Source organism: Sorex araneus, chromosome 3 (assembly GCF_027595985.1).
Source record: "Sorex araneus isolate mSorAra2 chromosome 3, mSorAra2.pri, whole genome shotgun sequence".
NCBI lineage: Eukaryota > Metazoa > Chordata > Mammalia > Eulipotyphla > Soricidae > Sorex > Sorex araneus.
The window spans coordinates 163,530,194-163,553,125 of NC_073304.1; positions in this window are offsets into that span (position 1 = coordinate 163,530,194).

Genomic DNA, 22,932 nt, shown 5'->3' on the forward strand with positions numbered 1-22,932 from the left:
AAACTATTCCTTTATAAACTGTTTCCTTTACTTTCCAACATGTTTGGCTGTGTGCTGCTGTGCTTTCTTCTGTCTCTCTATCTCTGTTTCTCTCTGTAGTCTCTGATCTCTTCCGACCTCTCCCTGTCTGTGCTTCTGTGTGTTCTCCTTGCTTCTGTCTTGCCTCTGGCCTCTCCTTGCAGTGTCTTCTTCTGTCTGTGCTGTCTCCTTCACTTCTGTGTCTCCCCCCTACTTCTGTTACAGTTTTAGTTTAGATAGCAATCACATAGGGCAGTAACACAAAGGTGGGTTGAACATTAGCAAACCAACAAAGAAGGGTAAGACCATTTCTTGAGGAGATTAACAAAATCGCATTTGAGTAGACCTACTCAAGGGTCAGGTCCAACTAAGGGTGTGTCAGGGTGTTTCCCTTTCTTCCTTCCTCCCTAGTAATCTGCTTAAATAGTTATAGTAAATTTACTTCTAATATTTCTAGCAATGTCATTCTGTATGAGAACAGTAAGAGATATATCAGACTTAAAGTTTGGTTCTTTCTGAGGATGTTACTCTATTTTCAGGACCACAGTCCTCAGGTCAGGTTGGTCTTCCTAACCCAATTAGGGTCCTAGTCTTGTTGTTACTTTTGGATGATGACAGCATTTGTCTATGACTATTGTGGCACTTTGGCCTGGCCCATCTTGATGCCAGGGTAGCTCACAGCTTGCCCTGAGTCCATTCTGCCCCTCTTCGGGACCTTGTTTTGGGGTGCTAAGAATTAAGTGCAACTGAGTTGAGAAAGCAGAGGCCCAGGAGTACATATTCCTGGAGTCAATCAGCTCCCAAGTTACAAAGCATCATAAGAACTGTCTTCCTGTGTCCATACAGAAAGCACATTGTTTTAAGGCAAACTAAGTTCCCTGTGGCAAGGCTAAAAGGACAAACCCAGTGTTATCCTACAATGGGATAACTGAGCTTCTGTGTGCCCTGGGAGAAGTCTTGTCCATTCATACACTGTCTGAATTCCTGAGCTTTGCCAGCCTTTCCAGGCACTGGGAACACAGGTCCATGTGGGACATGGTTTCCTGGTTTCCTAGTGAGGTGCTTAGAGGTGGACCCTCCACCCCCAGCTCATTTTACAACGAGACTATTTCATACAAGGATATATATTTTTTGGCTTTTTGGGTCACACCCTGCAGTGCACAGGGGTTCCTCCTGGCTCTGCACTCAGGTATTTCTCCTGGCAGTGCTCAGGGGACAATATGGGATGCTGGGAGTCAAACCCTGCTCGGCCGTGTGCAAGGCAAATGCCCTGCCCAGTGTATTATCGCTGCAGCCCTCATACAAGGCTATTGAAGTTGTCATAAGCTTTGGCTCTAGTGGAGCTCAGTGTTTGATATATTCTGTAACCAGATGATTTATGGGTCTTCTAAGGAGACCACAGCACTATGAATTCAGAAAGAGAATGTTTGGAGAGGGACCTATTCAAGTGAGAGGAGGGGCCCTGAAGCAGAAGCATTATTAACATCATGGTCAATATGCTTCTGGATTGGAAGAGTGCTGAAGAGATCCTTTAGTCCCCCTTTCTTCTGCTTCAACAATCCTATTATGAAGCTAATGTCTTTCTCATTCTTTTCATTCCAAGTTTGGAAAAGGAAGTGTTTGGTGATATTGCCAGTGTTTGGATGCTGGTCACATAAGACACCAACTTCCATGCTCCAGAGCCTGTGAAGGAGGCTCCTCTGGCCAGGTCAGGATTGGCAGGGAATGAGGCCAGTCAGCATGCCAGGATTATTGTCGAAAACCTGGCAAGGCACAAAGAGGAAAAACAACTCAAAACCAATTGTTCTACTGCAGAGGGCCAATCATTAACATTCTGCTGACAATTTTTCAGTGTTTCCATCCTCTCAGATTTGTATCTTAGATTTGTTTCATAACTATACTCAAGAGTACTTACAGTCCACTCATTTTATAAATATATAAGTAGATATTTAAAGTACTTTTTTATGAAAAGAAAAATATGGGGCTGGAGAGATAGTAGAGTGGGCAGAGCACTTGCCTTCCACATGCCTTACCCAGGATCAAACCCCTAAATCCCATATAGTTTCCTGAGCACTGTTAGGAGTAATTCCTGAGTGCAAAGCCTGGAGTAATTCCTGAGCATCTCTGGGTGTGGACACCAAACAAAAACAGAAACAATTATTTAAAAAAGCCAGAAAACAAGAAATGAACGAGGGAAGGAAGGAAGGAGGGAAAGAGAGAAGGAGGGAAGGAAGGAGGGAGGGAAGGAGAAAAGAATGGAAGGAGGGAAGGAAGGAAGGAGGAAAGGAAGGAGGGAACAGGGACAAGGGAAAGGGAAGGTAGGGAGGGAATGAAGGAGGGAGGGAAGGAAGGAGGGAGAAAAGGAGGAATGGAGGGAAGGAAGGAAAGGAAGGAGGGAAGAACGGAAGGAAGAAAAGATGGAAGAAAGAGAGGAAGGAAGGAGGGAGGGAGGGAAGGAGGAATGAAGGGAAGGAAGGAAGGAAGAAGGGACGCAGGAATGGAGGGAGGAAGGAGGGAGGGGGGAGGAAGGAGTGACAGAGGGAGGATGGATTGACTTTTGATGCTTTAGAGATGCATCACTTAATCAGCTGTCTGCTGAAGCAATCTCCAACTGATGTTGACTTATGTTGTCTTTGTTTTTGTTAGTTCTTGTTCAGAGATTTAGTGACCTTCTTTGTACATAATTCTTGGAACACAGGTCAGAAAAGAATACCGACTACAGGGGCCAGAGATAGTACAGCGGGTAGGACGTTTGCCTTGCATGTGGCCAACCTGTGTTTGATCCCTGGCATCCCATTTGGTCCCCCCAGAACTGCCAGGAGTAATTCCTGAGTTCAGAAGCAGGAGGAACCCCTGAGCATCACTGGCTGTGATCCAAAAAAGCAAAAAAATCAAACCAGAACAAAAAAAAACAAAATTAGATTATAATCACTGAGGGAAAATTGCTGAGACCTTTGAATTTTTATCCAGTTCTAACTTTTATTTTATCCAATTCTTCCTATTCCCAGATTCATTTGTACAAAATGTCTAGTTAAATATACATGAATTTGCATCATTTCATGAAATATTATAAGCATTTAAAATTCTATCACCACAAATAGGACTGGCAGAACACTAGATGAAGGACAACCATGAGAGCAAGCTGAGTTCTGAAAAGGATTCAGCACGATTGACCATATCCACACGGTGACCAAGCTCACTGAGGTTTCCTGAGAGTTCAAGATGCCACTCTGTATAACATTCATCGATTTAAAGAAGGCCTTTGATTCTGTTGAGACTGAAGCGGTCATTGAAGCCCTAGCCAATCAGGGCCTTCAAACTCAGTATATCAGGATCTTAGGTGAGCTGTATTATGGATTCACCACCAGGATCTCACCATTCTACAAGGAAGTGATCATCGATGTAAAGAGAGGGATTCAGCAGGGTGATACCATTTCACCAAAACTCTTCAGTGCCAACCTGAGAACGTCATGTGAAGATTGAGATGGGAAGGAATGGGAGTGAAGAAAGAAAGACGGTGGCAAACATACCACCTATGCTTTGTTGATGACACTCTTCTCATAACACCAAACATTAGCCAAGCATCACGAATGCTGGCTGACTTTGGCCCTGAGTGTGGAAAGGTCAGACTGCAGCTGAATCTCATGAAGACAATGCTCACGAGAAACGAATTAGTTCCTGACATTCCATTTGCTCTCAGTGGAACAAATATCTCTGAATGCAGCAGTTATGTGTACCTAGGTCGAGAACTCAACATGACGAATGACTTGGTGCCAGAACTGCGCAGGAGGAAGAGAGCAGCGTTGAAAACCTTCCAGAGCATCTAAGAAGTTGTTAGGTGGATGAGGAACCTCTGGCTCTGGGCACATCTTTTAGACTCCACCATTCTTCCTGCACTAACATATGCCTCAGAGACCTGGGCCCTACAAAAACAGAATGAGAATGCTATTTGGGTATCCCAAAGAGGAATCAAAAGACCTATGCTTCGAGTATCACTTGTCACTCATGTGAGAGAAGGAATCTGGAGTTCTGACCTCCATCAATGATCGAGGATCAGGGATTCTGTCTTGTTTGCCAAGGGTTGAAAATCAGGTGGGCCGGACACATAATGCAATTTGGAGATGACTGCTGGACTAGAGCCGTTACCTACTGGATTCCACGGGATGTCAAAAGAACCTACGAGATGGTCAAACTTCTTCATCAAGATGCTGAATGAATGGTTTGATGCTCTTCGTGTTCCTGGAGCAAGCAGATTCCATTGGGCTACAAGAGCATGCGACAGGAACGGATGGAGACATTACTGGTGCCCGCTCAAGCAAATTGATGAGCAACGGGATGACAAGTGATACTAGTATCACCACAAAATCAAATAGCATGTTATCAGAATTCCTTCTCTGCCTGAAACTTACTGTTTTTCTTAACAGTCATGATTTCTAATCACCACCAAACCTGAACAACATGCTTGCTTATCCACATCTGATCAGCATTTTCCTCCTAAGTCAATAGATTTGGTAAGCTGTTTTGATTTGTTTTGTTTTGTTTGAGGGCCACACCAGACAGTGTCCTGGGTTACTCCTGGCCTTGTGGTCAGGGATCATCCCTTGTGGTGCTTGGGGAACTCTATGGGATGCCGAGGATTGAACCTAGGTTGGTTGCTGCAGAGTAGACACCCTATCCACTGTCCTGTACCTGGACTCCAAATCGTTTTATTTTTTAAAATCACATCCAGTGGTGCTTTAGGAGCGAGAAATCTATTCATTTCCTTGGGCTGCTATTACAAATTTCCATAAAATGACTTAGGGGCCTGGCACTGCCAGGAGTCATTCTTGAGTGCAGAGCCAGGAGTAACCCTTTGAGTGTGTGACCCCCAAAACCAAAGCCAAAACCAAACAAATTTTTTACTTAAAGTAAGAAAAATGGAGGTTGGGAGTTCATTCTGAGTCACGAGATGGTGCTGTAAGGCATTTCCATCCCTTCCCAGGCCTGTTTCTCTAAGAATTTTTCACTCTTGGGTTTGCTTCAATGTTAGGTATAGGGTCATTAAGGATCAAGCACAGAGCTTTGGGCGATGCAGCAGTAGGTTAAGGGTTAGGACACCTGCCTTGCATATACAGAACTGTCATCCATCAGTTGACTCCCGACATGGTCCCAAGTTGTGCCCGGTGGGATTACTGAGAGTCCCCTGAGCATCTTTGGGTGTGGCCCCAACCATAAAAAAAAAAACAGAAAAATTAAAACAAAGCATCTCTAGTTCCTTGATGGCAAATTCCCTCACTTGAGGGGTTCTGAGCTGTCTCTTCGCCCATCCCCCACATCCTTGTAGAAGAGGGTTGGGGCACCCTCAGAATGTGGGGTGATGGAGTGTGTGTTGTCCATAGCAGGAAACATTCAAAGGGCTCACAGACATCCCAAGGTGGGTTCAGAACTTTTCTTGCTCAGAGCAAGGAGAACAAAAAAAAAAAAAAAGAAAATAACCTTGCCTTGCTTGTTCCAGACCAGGTTCGAACCCCTACACCCCTTCTTCTCCAAACCCAAGGTGGGGCAACCCCCGCGAACCGCTCCCCCAGAGATTCAGCTATGTACCCCACGAAGATCTGAAGGCAGGATCCGAACCTTGGTCACTCGCGTGAAAGACAAGCACCTGCAAGGCTCTCCTACCGCTGCACCTCTCCGAGCTGTGTACTTGATCCTTAATTACTCCAGACTTAACACTGAAGCAAACCCAAGGATGGAAAGTTGTTAGAGAAATGGACCTGGGGACGGTTGGAAACGCCCCACAGCGCCACCTCGTGGCCCTTAGGCGCAACTACCGCAGCCTGACTTTTCCCACGCTTTTACCATGAGCTGGAGCAATAAATAGTACAGCGTGTAGGAGTTTGCCTTGTACACGGCCAGTGGGGGTTCAATTCCCAGCATCTCACGTGGTCCCCCGAGTACTTCCAGGAGTAATTCCTGAGTAATTCCTGGGTTCAAAGCCAGGAGTAACCCCGGTGAATTGCCAGTATGACCCAAAAGGAAAAAACAATAATTCCAACCCTTTGCTTAAATGTTAAGTATGGGATCACGAAGGATCAAGCACGCAGTCTAGGGTCATGGATTGAATCCTGAGCCTGGAAGGCGCTTGCCTTGTATGGGGCGGCCCAGCACCCCATAGGTTCCCCGAGCACCATCAGGAATGATTCCTGAGTGCAGGGGCAGGAATAACCCCCGAATATCGCCGGTGTGGTCTGCGAAACACAAACAAACAGAAGCCTTTCAGGGCGGATTCCTTTACGCCGTGGGGGTGCCGGGCTGAGTCTTGCTTTCACCATCTTCCTCCACATAAAAACGCGAAGGTGTGGGGATGACCCGGACAGACACTGTTTGCGACCGGGCGCTTAGAGGGAGAAATTCTCCTTGGAGCAAAGCACTGGCCACGTTGCTGGGTTCAATCCTGACCCCCGGGTCGCTCCATGCGAGGCATGCGTCCTCAATGCTCAGTTATCGCTGCACAGCCTGAGGCTGCCTGCTTGGACCCTAGTGACCAGCAGGTGAATAATGAAGCCAACCCAAGGGCTGGAAACCTTTAAGGAAAGCCGGGCCACGGCTCTTCCGCCGATGCACCACGAGAGGGCGCTGTGGGGCGTTTCCGCTCCTCCCCAGGACATTCCTCTAAGAAATGTCCAAGCCTGATCCTGACCTCCCTCCAGAACTATAGTTCCCAAGGACCCTCGGAATTTCTGACTAATAAAACAAAAAAGAATCTCTGCACAGTGGAGCTGCACCCTTGTCCCTCTCCTTACTCCACCGCGCTGACTGGCCAAGGCTGTGGCTCTATCTTATTTATTTGGTGTGGGCTGTGGGTGGCCACAACCGCTTCTTGAGAGGCTCAGGAGAATTTTATGGTGCTGAGACGGAAGCCAGGGTGAGCACAGAAGACGATCGTACCGTCCCATAGTTCGATCTCTGCAAATCAACCCATTCTTACAGGTCTCCAGTCCCATCATCCCCACACCCCTACATCCCACATTTCTGAGAGTGCCATCTTTCCCCATCCCAGAGAATTTTGGGGTTCCTATACAAATGAGAAGTCCCAAGTCCACTGATTATCGGGACAACCCATTCTCCCCATCCCAGAGAATTTGGGGGTTCCTATACATCTGAGAAGCCCCAAGTCTGTGAAAGATGGTGGCAGAGGCCAGATTCAAATTCAGGATCTCTAGAAGTTTGGGGTAAAAGTGCTTGCCATCAGAGAAATCAGGAGTGTGTTAAAAAGAATTTTGATTCAAACAGTAATAATGAGCCGAAGACCAGGCAATCTCCTTTCCTGGAAATTCTAAATACATCACTCACTCTGCTAAGGACTTTTTTAAAATTGGGGACTTAGTGTGGGTTCAAGGGGTTCTGGGGCCCTTTCTGAGTACTTGATATTGAGCCTAGTCAGTCAGCCATGAACAAAATAAGGTTCTGATTTTGCTGTTCTCTTCGAGATGAAGTAGAAAAGGTCTGAATCCACTTAGCTCTGCCTGTAACCCATCCCTTTGGTTACAGTTGCAGTCAACACCACACACCACCACCGCACATTCTGAGTGTGTCCCAACTCTCTTCTACAAGGAAGAGGGGTCAGGGATACAGCAAGATACAACTCAGAACCCCCCAAGGTGGGGTGAGGGAATCCACCATCAGAGACTGAGGCTGTTTCAGTTTTATTTGGATTGTTCATAGTTTGGGGGGCAGAGAGTCTCTTGCCTCCGTGCCTGGCTGTCTTCCCCGGGGCCCCTCAGAGGGGGTGGGCTTCAGTATCCATCCCTGCTCTGAGCAGAGACCTTGCCGCCAAAGACCTCCTCAGCCCAGCCACCGTCATGCTCAAGACCCATCTCCACACATTTGGATGAGCTGCACGCATGAAGGAACCGGCAGAGGAACCCAGGTGTGTGGGACCCAGGCCTGAGACCTCCAAGCCTGCTTGGATTGGGACTGGGCCTCTTCTGCCCAGATTCCCCATATTCCAGTAGCTAGGCAGTAACACCCAGGGACTGGCCCCAAGGCCGTGTAATTCCACCAACAGCTAACACCCAGAGACTATAAAACGAAGCTCCTGGAAGCGATATCTTATAGCCTAGTTCTCCCTCTCAGAGAACCTGGCAAGCTACTGAGAATTTCCTGCCCCCATGGAAGAGCCTAGCAAAGTCCCCATGGCATAATTATATGCAAAAATCAGTAACAATGATGGGTCTCATTCCTCTGACCCTGAAAGAGCCTCCAATGAGGCACCATTGGAAAGGACGAGTAAAAAGAGGCTTCTAATATCTCAGGGCTAGGACAAATGGAGACATTACTGAGACCACTCGAGAAATTCAACCATAAATGGGATGATGATGATGATCATGATGTTGATAGTTTGGGGGGCACAAACTCAGCAACGCTCAGGGGTTCTCCTGTCTCTGCACTCAGCGATCACTCCAGCATGAAGCTGGGGCTGTATGGAAAGCCAAAGAAAGGACTAGGGCCCTGTGACTGCAAGCCAAGAGCCCTAACAGCTCTGCTCATGCTGCAGCGGCCCAAACTGCTTGCCTGATCCTTAATGACCCTCTACCTAACATTGAAGCAAAGAAAAGGGCAGGATACCTTAAGCCTGGGAAAAGTAGGGCCGCTGTAGTTCCGCTGACGTACCACGAGGTGACGCTCTGGGGGTTTGCGTCCCTCCCCAAGCCCATTTCTCTTCAGAATTTTCCACCTTTGGATTTGCTTCTATGTTAAGTATGGGGTGATGAAGGATCAAGAACGCAGCTTCCGCAGGTGCAGCGGGGGCAGGTCTTTCAGGCGGGTGACCAGCGTTCGATTCCTGCATTCAGATCTTGTGGGGTACATAGCTGAATCTCCTCAGGGGTCGAGTGAGTTGCCCCACATTGATCTCTGGACCAGGAGGGGTGCTGAGGATTAAACCTGACCTGGTTCGAGGAAAGCACAGTCATTTTCTTTAATTTTTTAATTCTCTTCCCTCTGAGCTAGAAAACTTCGAAGCCCCTTTGCTATGTCTGTGACCAAGTCATTTAGAAATATTTCCTGTGATGGGCAACCCACACCCAATCACCCCACGTACTGAGAAGTGGCCCATCCCTTTTCTACAAGGAAGAGGCAGCACGGATACAGCAAGATACATCTCAGAAACTCCCCACGTTGGGGTGAGAGAATCCTCCAATAAAGGACTGAGGCTGTTTTGGTTTTACTTGGTTTGTTTGTGATTTGGGGGCCACAAACCCAGCAACGCTCAGGGGTTGTCCTGGCTCTACACTCAGGAATCACTCCAGCATGACGGTGGGACTGTGTGAGGAACCAAAAAAGAACCAGGGTCCTGTGACTACAAGGCAAGAGCCCTAACAGCTCTGCTCTTGCTGCAGCTGCCCAAGCTGCGTGCTTGCTCCTTACTGACCCCACACTTAACACTGAAGCAAAGAAAAGGGCTGGAAATCTTAAACATAGCAAAAGTTGGGCCGCGGTTGTTTGCGCCTAAGCGCCACGATGGTGGCGCTGTGGGGCGTTTCCATCCTCATCAGGTCCATTTCTCTAAGAATTTTCCACCCTTGGGTTTGCTTCAGTGTTAAATCTGGGGTAATTAAGGATCAAGCACACAGCTTGGACAGGTGCAGCGGTTAGGGTGAGAGCCTTGCAGGTGCTTGTCTTTCATGCGGGTAACCAGGGTTCGATTCCTGCCTTCAGATGTTTGTGAGGTGCATAGCTGAATCTCCCTGGGGGGCTTTGCGGAGGGGTTACCCCCAGCTTGGTCGATGGACAAGATGGGGTGCAGGGGTTCGAACCTGGTCTGGAACAAGCAAAGCAAGGTTATTTTCTTTTTTTGTTCTCCTCGCTTCGAGCAAGAAAAGTTCTGATCCCGCCTTGGGATGTCTGTGACCGAGCCCTTTGAATGTTTCCTGCTAATGGACAACCCACCCTCCATCACCCCACACCTCTGAGGGTGCCCCACCCTCTTCTACAAGGACATGAGATGGACGAAGATATAACTTAGAACCCATCAAGTCGAGGTGAGGGAATTCACCATCAAAGAACTGAGGATGCTTTGTTTTAATTTTGTTTCTTGTTTGTTTATGGTTGGGGCCACCACCGGATACGTTCAAGGGGGTCTCCTGGCTCTCCACTCAGGAACCACTTCGGCATGACTGGAGAACCCGTATGGGGAACCTACAAATGAATCTGGGTCCCTATACATGCAAGCCAAGAACCCTCACCGCTCTGCTCCTGCTGCAGCGGCCCAAAGGGCTTGCTTGATCCTTAATGACCCTGTACCTAACACTGAAGCAAAGAAAAGGGCAGGACACCTAAGCGTAGGAAAAGTCGGGCCACGATAGTTCCGGATAATGGCCACGTGATGGCGCTATGGGCGTTTCAGTCCATCCCAGGCGCGTTTCTCTAAGAATTTAAAATAGCGTCTGGTGAACCAATATAGTAAATAATGGTCTATTCTCTGTTGTTGTTGTTTTTCATTTTTCTTGAGTCCCTAGCACCTTTATATAGATCTTTAACCTTTAAATCTTGTTCGGTTGGAATTTGTTTTGGAACGAAACTTCTAAAACGTCAGTCATTAAATATTTTAAATTTTACAAAAAGATTTTACAAAATGGGTATAATTTGGGGAAATTTCCTTTGCTTTCTAGATTCTGGATAAAATGAGTTACACACTCACTCTTGCATGAAAAACCAGAAATTCTTCTCCTGTCTCACTCCTCTGACGGACACCCCAGTTTTCAAGCATGTAATGCAGGACAGAGCATTATAGGTGTGAATCAGCCTCACTCCTCCAGACAACAGTGGGAGAGATGTGTGGGGTAAGAATGATTCCCTTTCATTGGTACTGGGCTTCCAGCCTCAGAAGTAATGTGCAAAGAAGCCAAAGCAAAGCGGTTCCCGGATTAGACATTCCAGGGACCAGCCTGAACCCGAATTTGGGAAAAGGACAAACTGGTGCCCCTGCTTCTGGCATGCCCAAGGCAGTCAGTCAGAGGCCTTTGTGGTGATTTCTGAGTTGGTTTTCAATAAGGCTTTTCCTCCTGGAGTCTTCTTTTCACTGTCATTGAAGGAACACTTGAGTATGTCAGAAGAATTTTTTTGCTTGAAACCAGGGTAGTTTTTTGTTTCTTTGTGGACTTTGTATGTATAAGTCACATCTTGCAGCAGGACTCTAAGATGCAAATGGAAGAATATCATTTCTGAATACTTGAGATTTCAAGCTGGGTCTTTTATCTATAGTCTCTTGTTGGTGTTTTTTTGTTTGTTACTTTTGTATTCCTGGAAATCAAACCCAGGTTCTCACACATGCCAGGCAAGTGCTCTGCTGCTGACCTCCATCCTGACCATAGTTTTGGTCTTAAGTGTGACCTTCATATGATTATAAGAACAGACGGATCTGACAGGGAGTAATTGGGCTATACCTGGTGTGCTTAGGGCTTACTCTTGGCTCTGAGCTCAGGGATCATTCCTGGCAGTGCTTGGGGACCATCTGCGGTGCTGGGATTGGAACCTGAGTCAGCTGCATGCAAGTCTGCTGTCTCGTTGAACCTGAGAACTCAGGAACGTGAATCACAATTTTTCCTCAAGTACTAAGATGGGAAGTTGTCCATTCCCCAACACTGTTTCTTTTTATATAGGGGTTGCTATCATTTGGATGTTTTCTCCTCTGTTTCTGGATGTCCTCCCTTCTGCTGACATAATCACATGCATCTCTGGAATGCTAGAGCTCCCTTTAAAAGGGACGGATTTAAATGGTTGTGAATTATCTTTTTATCCATTGGAAATAACTTTTCATTGACGATCTGATACTCATCCAGCACCAGATAGTCCCACACGGAATCCTATAAGAACATTCTAATTTTTGCTTAAACTTTGCCCAAAGAGTGTAGAAGGGAGAAGGGATGAAAGGGAAGTCTGAGCTGTGGGGAGAGAAAGCAGAGGAGAGAAGTTGCAAATTCTTGTTTCTTCTTTGAAATCTGAATTTCAGAAAGCAAAAGTTAATTTTGAATATGCTAAAACAGCTGGCATGAGAGCAGATGTCAGAGCAGTGACAACATATATATATGCCTCTATATATAGACGTATACACACATATGTATATATATATATATATAGAGAGAGAGAGAGAGAGAGAGAGAGAGAGAGAGAATTCTCCGAGTCCCAAACCGAGCCAATATCACCGAAGGCCCCACATGGAGCAGGTGCAGTCTCCACGCCTTCTCCAGAAGGAATCACAGTGACCATGAGCTTCTACAAGCATGACTCCGGTATGTGGGTCACAGTCACTGTCACTGTCATCCCCTTGTTCATTGATTTATTCGAGCAGGCACCAGTAATGTCTCTCATTGTGAGACTTATTGTTATTGTTTTTGGCATATCCAATACGCACGGGTTGCTTGCCAGGCTCTCAGAGAGGGGCAGTGGAATCAACACACGTCGGCCACGTGAAAGGCGAATGCCCTACCACTGTGCTATCACTCCAGCCCCTGGTGTATGGGTACCAGGACTATTCCTCCAAAGCATGCTGCCACTTTCCTGATATTCAAAGTGAACAATGGAAAATAAATGACTTAGCATCTGTCCCTGGAAGGCAGGCATGAATGGTGGTGGAAATATCTGAGCAAAATATAATGCCCAAAACTAGAGAGAGAATATCTGAGCAATTGTCTGCCACAGAGGCAGGGTAAGGACTGGGATGGAAGTGGAGGGGATAATGGGGATATTGGTTGTGGAAAGTTTGAACTGGTAAAGGGATGGGTGATCAATCATTGTACAGCTGAATATCAAGCATCAAAACTTTGTAAATTTATATCACGGTGGCTCAATAAAATATTTAAAAGAGAGGGAGATAAAGAGAGAGAGAGAGAGAGAGAGAGAGAGAGAGAGAGAGAGAGAGAGAGTGCTCCAGAGTGGATGCACAGCTCAGCATGCAGAGACCCCGGACTTGATCCCCAGAACCTCATGCCTGCTTAGTGCCATCAGAAAGAGTCGGGGCTACAGTCTCTTTTCTTCTAAGTTCTCTTTCCCACCTTCTCTTTCCTGTGAAACCCTTAGCAGCATGAGCACTGCTGCTCAGTTAACAAAATTCAGTTTACTCAGCTTTGCTATGAACCTTGTAAATTGCATAATCCTCTTTATCATTTTGTTAGTTTGCTATTTGCCTTGGCACCACACCCAGTTGCGTTCAGGGATTACTCCTGTCTCTGAACTCAGGAATCACTTCTAGAGGGAACAGGGAACCATTGGGATGCTTGGGATTGAACCCGGGTTGGCTGTGCGCAAGGCAAGTGCCTTAGCCACTGTGCTGTTTCTCTGATCCCTGACTTCAAGTTTAACATTCCTAGTGTAAATGTTCATCTTATGAGTGCTCATAGAGAAGCTGTATCTAGATCTAGAGATGTATCCGGGGTAAAGCACTTACCATACCTGCTTCTAATCTCACTTCAATTTCTGCCACCATATGTGGTCCCATGAGTAACTCTAGAAGTAAGCCCTGAGCGAAGGAATAAGGAGTAGGCCCGAATAGCTTCAGGTAGAACCCAATTCTTCCCCATCACAATTTTTTTTAAAGATTATGTTCAAAACACCTTAGCCAGGGGAGGAGAGAAAAAAATTTAAAAAGCAACCTTAGCATAGTAACATATTTCTCAATCAGGGACCTCAGATGAAAATAACATAAATGGTAAGGCAATAGCACAAGACCAGGGGGCCAACCAATATGATGGGGGATATAAAAATGGAAATGAGCCAGTTGGAAAAACTACCCAGAATAATCATTTAATTAATTCAACAATATTTATTAAATGTTAAATAAATGAGCCGAGAGAGTTTAAGGGGTTTGCGTTGCACAGTTTTGTCCTTGGCACAGCATATGCTCACCACCAGGTGTGACCCCGAGTACAGAACCAAGAGGTACCCCTAAGCACCATCAGGGATGTTACCCACTCCTGTCTATGTTAATTGAGTGTTGGGTTGTGTGGGTTGCTGAGCTTGCTGTGGGGAACAGGGCAGGTGTGATTCTTGCTCTTCCAGAGTTTACCTTCTGCAAGAAAGCTTATCATTAGCATGGAATCAAATTGATGAACTAGATGCTGATGAGTTCACGCATGAGCTCAAGAGGATACGCCTGGAATGCCGGGAGGGACCTATATCAGCCAGGGATATCAGGGAAGGCCTGCAGCCTGGAGAGTGAGAATGCGCCAGCCGTGCTGGGAGCTGGCTCACTGGGTTTGAAGGAGATGGGGTTTACTCAGTGCAGAGGCCAGCGGCCAGTTCTTCCTTGTGTCTTTTAACCTCTCATGGCTTCTGTTCCAGAATCCTGATGACTGAGAACAGACAACCAGGCAATGCCTGTGGCTCTCTATCCCTTGAAGCCAACCTGCATTGGATGGCCAGTCATTTCAGTCCCCTCCTGGAATTCACACTAAACACCCTGTCTCATGAGCCTTTATTTCCGGTTGGCCCCACCCCAGCCTGGACATAGCACAGCAGCAACCCCATCGACTGGACCCCCTTTGAAATTCATGGAGTCCTTATGCTGCTGAGCAGTGCCGTAGGATTGCCCTGATCCTTCTTGCCCACACTCACTTCACTCCAATTGTCAATTCCCCAGACCCCTTCCCACTTTTTCTGGTGTAGCTCTTCCTGCTCTAGAAAGGGGCTTGTTTCAGCATGTCCACATAACCTGATTGAAGGAACTCAGTGGGCAGATGACCCGTGGTAGATGACAAGAACTTATGGCAAAGACAAGGGAGCACGTAGGACAGGGTCTTTTGCTTTGTTTCTTTGTGCCTTGTTTGGGACTATGCCCAGAGGTGCTGAGGTATTGCTCCTGCTAGTGCCCAGGGGACCATATGCAGTGCTGGGGTTCAAACCCAAGTGTCAGGCTAGCATCCTACCCACAGGGCTCTCTCTCCATTTCCCACTTATTGTTTTACTCACAGCCCCATTAATCTTGGGTTAATCATCAATTTCTGTCTCTGAGCTCTGCTCTGGCGATGATGCCTGGGGAAGCATTGATAGAGTGATAGAGCACTGAGGCCAGGGAGGCGGCTCATCAGAGCCCATGCTTGGCATGGTGGAGCCTCAGGCTTGATGCCCAGCACTGTGTGACTCCCCAAACATTGCCAGCAGTGACCCCACCCAGTGCTGAGCAGGGAGGAGCCTACCAAGCAGGTGTGACTTACAACCAAAAGATACCCAAGAACTACAATCCAATTTATCAGTTTCAAGGAACTTTATTAGCATCACAATGATTTTTTTCTAAAGTTTTTGTGAAATTTGATCCGTGTTGCTGATGATTAATCATTTAGTCCTATGGAGGAAGTACAAAACCATCTTTTGAATACTTTATTCCTAATCCATACATGTTCACCGTAGAACCACAGCTTTATATTTTCAAATTTTGTTTGTTTTTGGACAACATCCAGTGGTGCTCAGGAATTGCTCAGGAGACCATTGGAGGTAGCGGGGATTAAACCCGGGTACCATGTGCAGGGAAAAATGCCCTAGCTGCTGTACTATCTCTTTGGCCCCACATTTTAAATTTTGTATATATTTAGTCTTGAGTTTTAATAGAGTGATTATATGACATTATTTATCTGTACTGCTAACCCTGAAAGTCTCGCCAATTCACTCCCTTCCCAACTCGGTTCCTAGGTTCAGAGTTTTGCACTGGCAGACACCCTTGGCATCTCCATGAAAGTCAGATGTGCTTTCTTCCTTTCTCACAGGCGTTCCCTTGCTGTGTGTGCTCTGATTTCATTTCAGCCTCCTTTCCCCACCCTGATCCTACCCACCGCAGAAGAGTCTTGGCTGGTTGCCTGGTGGGCTAGTGGTTTTCCCATGTGAATCCCTCTTGGGATTCTGCCCAGTGCTCAACAGCTTCCTTTTCACTTTGGCGCCACCTGTTGGGTCAAAGTGATCAGTGCTGCTTCAATTTCTCCACCACAGCTTGGTTTGCATTCCTCAAACCAGGAAATGGAAGAAGTCTTTCCCAAATATCAAACGTATCTTTGACCATGGCTAGCCCCATTCCTGGACAGGAATTTAAATGGCTTTGATCCTGGACACATTTTCATTCTTGAAGAAAGATTCTCGTATCCCTTCATAGTAATTACTTTGGCCAGAGGCATCCTACAGGAGCTGGAACTTTGCATTTCTTTTCACTGACCTTCACCTTAATTGTGTTGAAATTAATTATGAAACCATTTAATAATTACTTCAAGTTGCTTCTCTGAGTAACTTACATCGATATTAGATTCACAGGGAGCACGTGGTCTGAGTGACTATTTGACCCATGCAGTCTTCTAGGCCCTTTTCTGCCTTCTCCCAGAGAAATGTGCGCCACTAGATTAGCAATCAATTTCTATCCCTCGGCATAGCCTTTCTGGTTATTTCATCTCTGATGCTTGTCTCTGATGCTTTTCAAACTTTGAGATGAATGTTATTGGTTCATGACTGTTTTCAACAACAATAATGTTCATCGAATGCCTACTCTGGCTAAAATATTGACTTTAGAGCAAAAGTCTGTAATCCACTCTTGGTGGAAGTTCACCACCGAGAGTTGCTACTTTCCTGAAGAGTGTCTTCTAGTAGGTGGTGTCACAGGGGAACATGGAGACAGACAATATAGATCCATATAAATCTGTGTAAGTGAAGGATGTCCAAGGTGGCCAGTAAAGACTCCAGAGAATAGTCAGATCACGGAGACAGGAGTGGGGAGGTGTGTGTTAAGATATTTGAAGTCCCCTAAAGAAAGGGAGTGGGAGGCATGTGATGACCTGCCCATGGATGTATTTTAGGCCAAAGGAGCTTGGAGTGAAAAGGCCACACAGGAGAAGGTCTCTGTGGTTTGGGACAAGTGAGAGGTGGTAGATGGGATGAGTCTTCGAAGGGGAAGGATATCATTTCTGCACTGAAGTAGATGAGAATCCCTGTGAATAAGTTGAACACAGGAATGAAATGATGACTTTTTGTAAAAGATTGTTTGAAGAAGCTCTAAAGGGAGCAAATGAGGACTCAAAGGGGGTTGATAAAAACCAATAGGGTCATCAGGCAAGGAGCAGAGGTATCTGGCTACCCAGGAGGGGAAAGAACTTGCATATAGTCTAAGAGTAGAATGAATTTGCTGATGACTGGGCTGGATGTGGACTGAGAGAGAAAGAGGGAGGACTGCAGCAAACCAGGTCTGTAGTGAGACCCAGAAGCCTGGATGGGGGAAGAGTCAATGTGTTTGTTTTCCAAGGGGATGATCCAGTAATCTCATTTAGTACAGATTATTTTGAGAGGCCTACTAGAGATTGGAGTGGAGAGAGTAAGTAGATGGAAAACTTGATTTGGAATTCAGGGAGAGACCCAAGCTGGAATCAATTTGTGCTTCAGAAGCTTATAGATAAGATGGATGTTTTATTTGTTATTATGGTTTTATTTTTTGGTTTTGGGGGCCACACCCAGCCATGCTCAAAGTGATATTCCTGTCTTGGCATATGGGGGTTACTTCTAGCAGTGCTCAGGGAACTGTATGATGCAGGAGATTGAACCTGGGCCTCTCCCATGCACAGCATGTACCCAGCCCCTGAGCTCTCCATGCAGGTACTTACAAACTAGGAACCTGTGTGTAAACTCCCAGAGAGGCAGAGAAAAGAGATGAATCAGGACTGAACCTGGGATGCACAAACATTTTGAGTTGGGGACAAAGCAGCCAAGGAGTCACCAGCAGGGGCAGAAGCCTCCCAGAACAATTCCTGGAATGAAGCACAGACAGGGCATGGGAACCTTGTGTATGAACCGTTGACATGATGTATGCATCTGGTGGGTGAAGAAAGAGAACTAAAAATTGACCATGATATTTAGTCATGTAGAGGTGTTGGTGACCTTGATTTGGGTCATGTCAATGACATCTGCCTTGAAAGAAATAAAGCAAGAATAGCAGGTGGGGGTGGGGTTTCAGGAGGGAGTAACCAGCCAGAAAAGGAAGACAGAGAATATAGGACTCTTTTGAGTTTTTGTGTGAAGGGGACCCAAGAAATGACACAATATAGAGAGGGAGAGTGTAAAAAACTAAGCACGCTGAAGAGCGTGTGCACTAGCGGGCTCTCTGGGCGGCTCTGTCTCACCGCCCGCTTCGGTGCTCTGGAACTGCTGTGTATGTGCTCGTTCAGGAAGGCCGTCGGCCAAGGACAGGTGAAGGAAGGACAAGGACCAAGCTGGTTGCTGATTAGTTACCGTTTATTCAATCCTCCATCTTTCTCATCTCCTGCACTCCTAGCTCTGTCCAGTCTCTGGATCTACCTCAGTCCCTTCTCTTATCTCTCTCCTCTCTTTTTCTCTCTCCCCTTTGCCCCTAGGCTACATACAGCCAGGTAGCAAAAGCAACATAAGAAAGCCCTTCCAGAGGGCTGCCAGGTTCAAAGGGAATACAACCTAGGGGCATTCCAAAGCCCTTCCTGACTACCCATAGGCAAGATACCTCTTAAGGGGTTTTTCTCCTTTCCTTAATCCAAACACTCATTAACATCTTAATACTAGTTATTTTTGTATGGACATAGCAAGAGATACATTGAGGCTTGCAAGGCAGCTGTCCTGGCAACATCTTGTCCCTGACTCAAACTACAGAACTCAAGCCAGATTAATCATTCCTAACACTAGCAGGGTCTGAATCTAGTTATTCCTTTTTGGATCATGACAGCATTTGTCCATGACCAAGCTCTTAACTTATACTTAAGCATTAGGCGCTTTGGCCAGGCCCATCTCGATGCCAGGGTAGCACCCAACTCACTTCTTGCCCTGGGTCCATCCAGTTCCTCGTCCGGACCCTGCTTTTGGAGGTGCTAGGAAGTAAGGGCAGCTGAGTGAGGCTTAGGTCCAGAGAACAGATGCCCAAGAGGAAAATATCATGTAGAGTCAAATGACTCCCAGGTTACAAAAGCATAGCATTTGCTAAGTCTTCCTGTGTCCATACAAAAGGACATGGCTCTGAATAAACTATGCAATGGACTCAAGGAGAAGAGAAAACCATATTTACAAGTCAACAGAACACAAAGAAAAAAGTTACAAATAGACAGAGGAATGGGAGCACTGTGACGGGAGTAACCAAATAAACCTAAACTACCTGAGGCTATGTTATTCTACATGAAAGGACTTTGATCATTTTTGATGAGGTCAATATTTATTATTCATGGGGCTGGAGCGATAGCACAGCGGGTAGGGCGTTTGCCTTGCACGCGGCCAATCCGGGTTCGAATCCCAGCATCCTATATGGTCCCCTGAGCACCGCCAGGAGTAACTCCTGAGTGCAGAGCCAGGAGTAACCCCTGTGCATCGCCAGGTGTGTCCCCAAAAGCAAATATATATATATATATATATATGTATATATATATATAATTCATTTTATGAGTAATTATTTGAAAGTTTGGGCACCGTGATTTACAATATGGTGACTTCAGGCATTGGATTTGACAGTACTATTACTATTCCTGATACAGGAATACGCTGTGGCTTTACCATAATCACTACCAGGGGACCAGTATCCCCCTCATCACTGTGTCCAGATTCTTCATCATCCTCACCACGTGCACTCTCTTTTCTATTGGCAGACTCTCAGCTACTAGCATAGGCCATTCTTTGCTGTGTTTCTTTATCCTCCACTTAGGAGTGAGCTCACCCAGTACTTGTCTCCCTTTGCCAAAACTTCTTTAGGCATGGTAGTCTCCAGTTCCAGCCAAGTTGTGAGGAGCAGGATTTCATCATTTCTTGTAGCTGAGTAGTATTTCACCTTCAGCAGTTCCACACAGAGCCTGAGGGGCTGAACTTGCTGTATCAGCTACTGTCATACAAACCCACACTGCCTTGCTATGCGTTCAGTTTCAGGCACTGAGGGAAGCACTTGGAAACCAAGGCACAATTTGTATGCAATCAAAAGCTCACATTTTACAAGTTTCCTACTCTGAGTTTGTAGACACATGAGTGGACAGCATCCTGCAAAGTTCCCTCCCCCTTGCTGTTGTCTGGGCTCCCATTTCTCCAAGCTTGCACAACTGCTGATGAAATGTCTATTGCTATCAATTCAGCCTGCTCTGAACTTAGTATTTTGCTCAGTTGTCCTTGTCGGCAGCTTGTCGGCACCTCCAATACTCTTCTCTCTGTACTGACCATTAATGAAACTTAAGGTATCTGTTTAAAGGGGGCGGGGGATATTGGGCAAGAGTTGATTGGACACGTTTTGCACACACAAGACTCTTGTTCATGTCATCTCTGGTACCTCATGTTCCTCAAACACTCTCCAAGGTATCACTGAGCACTGAGCTGTGAGTAGCTGAAGAGATATGCTTAGTTATATGCTTAGTTATATGCTTAGGTCAATAATAAATATTGACCTCATTAAAAATGATCAAAGTCTTTTCCTGTAGAATAACATAGCCTCACATAGTTATATGCCTCCTTCAAAAAAACAAAAAGTGGAGCTGGAGAGATAGTACAGTGGGTAAGACATGCTGCTGCCCCTTGTTTATTTTGGGGTACCACATGCTCCCCAAGTCCCGCCAGGAGCGATCCCTGAGCATAGATCCAGGAGTAAGCCCTAGGCACCACCAGGTGTTGCCCACCCCTCCCCAACATCCTAACAATTCACAATCACAATATCCCGTTAATCACTGATTTCTCGGGCGGGCTCAGTAACATGTCATTTTGTCCTTTCCCTGAGATCTTAGAAGTCTACCTAGACTTGGCCCTCCTAAGGATATTGCACTGGGAGCTCTTCAGGGTCAGGGGAATGACATCCAGCTTGTTACTGGATTTTGCATATGAATACACCGTGGGGTGCTTCCTAGGCTGTCCCATGGGGGCAGGAAACTCTCAGAAGATTGCCAGTTTCTCCTAGAGGGAGAAGTAGGCTAAAGATATCACACAGCTTCAAAGTGGTCCTGCGCTTCTGAGAGCTTGCTTTTAAGTCTCTGGATGTTGACCATTGATGGGATTACACACACATGGGTTCCTCTGCCTGTACCTTCGTGCATGAGGCCTGTTCGAACGTGTAGAGAGACATCCAAACGTCCTAACAATTAAATGAATTAAATAAAATGAACACATAAACATATTTGTCTACAGATGAAAATGAGTACTGACAAGGAAGAATGGGTGCTATGGAAGCATTCATTTTGAGCCACCAGTGTGGAATTTCCCTTGTGCCCTCCCAGAGGAATTTGCCATTTCTTTTTTTCTTTTTCCTTTTTGGGTCACACCCAGCGATGCTCAGGGGTCACTCCTGGCTCATGCACTCAGGAATCTCTCCTGGCGGTGCTCGGGGGACTTTATGGGATTCTGGGACTCAAACCCGGGTCGGCCGCGTGCAGGGCAAATGCCCAACCCACTGGGCTATTGCTCCAGCCCCAGGAATTCGCCATTTCTAACATCAGGATCTTGAGAAATACGTTCCTTCTCCATCCAATCTCAATATGACTTCGGCCTCTCTAGCTGATAATGCATACCTTGCAGATCCTGCCAAACTACAACAGAACATTAGACTGGAAAACTTGATTTAGGACCAGAAATGAGACTCTAGGGATTGAGCTTAATCTTTCTTTCCTGTTTGTGGCATACTCTACTCTTTGTTCATTGAAGTGGACTTAGTATACAGACAGCTACCTGTTATCAACTCTACATTTTTCTCATCTAAAACTTGCCTCTACTACTTTTACAGTCCATGTAGATTTTGGATTTTGTTGTCATAGTAAATACTATTTTCTAATCCTCTGCTAACTTAAAGTCCTTGCAGCTTTAGTAGATGCCAGAATTGATTACTTATCAATCTAGTTTCTTTTCTATTCAACTGTCTCTTAATCTTTATAGATATATAGCTCAGACTCTGAGGCTCTACATAGTCATTAGAGTGCCAAAGCAAAATAATATCAGATATCTTAGATCCAGATTTTCAGTTATAGTTTTGTTTTTGGTTAATACAAAACTATAATAGATTAATTGGGCTCTTGAGGTGCCCCCATGTATAGGCAGCTGTTTGTATTTTAAAGTTTATTGATTTATTGACCCTCTTTTTGGTTGTTGAGCCACACCTAGTGATGCTCGGGGGATACTCCTGGCTCTCACTCAAGAATGACTCCTTGGAGTGCTTGGGGGACCATATGGGATTCTAGGGACCAAGTTATAAGAGGCTTGTTGAGAGAAAACATTTGGAAAGCCCTTGATTGTGGAACGTCTTTGGGTCACCACTCCATCACAAGATTTCAGTCTCTCTCCTCTTCTGCTAAGCATTTCTGTTTGAATTTCAACTGCTCATGAGCCAGTTCCTCAGGAGTGGTCGCGGAGAGCTCCTATTATGGGGCTTGAACCCACATCAAGCATCTCCATGTGGTCTTCTTCCATGTGAAGGGTAAAGTCACTTGCTAATAACTGGCTCAGTTATAGCCTTGTTGAGTTTTTCAACCTCCTCCTCCTTGGTAGATTCTTTAATATCATGGAGAAATCTTTAGGAGCCCGCTTGCAGTTGTCACTCCTCCCCTTAGAACTAATCCCAAGCCAGATACCTAAGAGGAATGTATATCCTGTGATCCTTCTAGAAGAGTAGTGGCACCCTCTCCTGTCCTCCTCCATGGAACCAGAGCCCCAGTCTGAGAACATCCAGGATAAGCAAAATCTAGAAAAGTCATGCTTCTAACAATAGCCCTCCTCCATTTTACTGCCGTTTCACTTCAGGAGGGCATCTTGGAAAGTGGCTGATTGTTTCTTTCATATACCTTACTCCTGGTTCTCTGCTCATCGTTCATGCTTGGTCAAGCTCTGGGATTTCAGCTGATTGAACCACGTGCAAGGCAAGCACCTAACCTGCTGCAATTTCTGTCTGTCCCCTAAGTAGTTCTTTGCCAAAAAATTGAAAAGAAGCCAACATCCAAATGA